Source organism: Plasmopara halstedii, assembly GCF_900000015.1.
Source record: "Plasmopara halstedii genome assembly, contig: Scaffold_292, whole genome shotgun sequence".
NCBI classification, from domain to species: domain Eukaryota; phylum Oomycota; class Peronosporomycetes; order Peronosporales; family Peronosporaceae; genus Plasmopara; species Plasmopara halstedii.
Window position 1 is genome coordinate 528,220 of NW_020187213.1, and position 804 is coordinate 529,023.

Below are 804 nucleotides of genomic sequence, written 5' to 3' on the forward strand. Positions count from 1 at the left end.
CATGAACTCTTCCGTTCAAAATCCAAATTGATTTTTATTTATTTTTATATGCGGCTTAAATTTCAATTCTAAATGTATAGATTTCCCGAAATATATATAGTAAGATCTAAATGCATGCATAACTACTGGCTGTCCAGCCCCGTACCGTATTCCTGTTTGGGTGCAGTCACACCATGCTCATCTGATGTGACATACACCCCTGTTATCAGGATACGTGTGACACCGTTACACTCATCCCCATTAAACTGAGAACATTTACAGTTCCAATCGATTATTGCCTCAACGAGGCTTGTGTGTCCGCTAGACACTGCAACTTGGTTCATTGAAATAAAATTACTTCCGTGCTGAATGAGCCCTGTGTCTACGACACTGAAGTCACCAAGTCTTGCAGGTTCTGACAGCGAACACGGGCATAGCCCAACTTCGTCTCCCGCACGCGGTGCAATGTCGGACAGTGCGTCCGCGGCACCGAGGGATGTACATCCTAGGCTCGATGAGCATGAGCGTCGCGCTCCGCGCACGCTATCAGAGTCGAGTGACGTCATTGAGGATGTTGGGGTGGTCGACTATGAGTTCGACACTCCATGGGATGACAACGAAGGCGAGCTGCGCCAGCAGTGTGATACGAGCCCTGCTCGCGCCTTGCGGACCTCATGTCTATTCCCTGACTTCTCGTCAGCTGAGGGACGTGGTGTGATCACCAATGTTCTCGACGAGGCAGAGCAGAGGCAGCTAGAAGCTGCACATAAGGCGGCTCTGATGCGCGCCCATCCACGGCCGGTCATTGACCCTCGTGTGGAATAT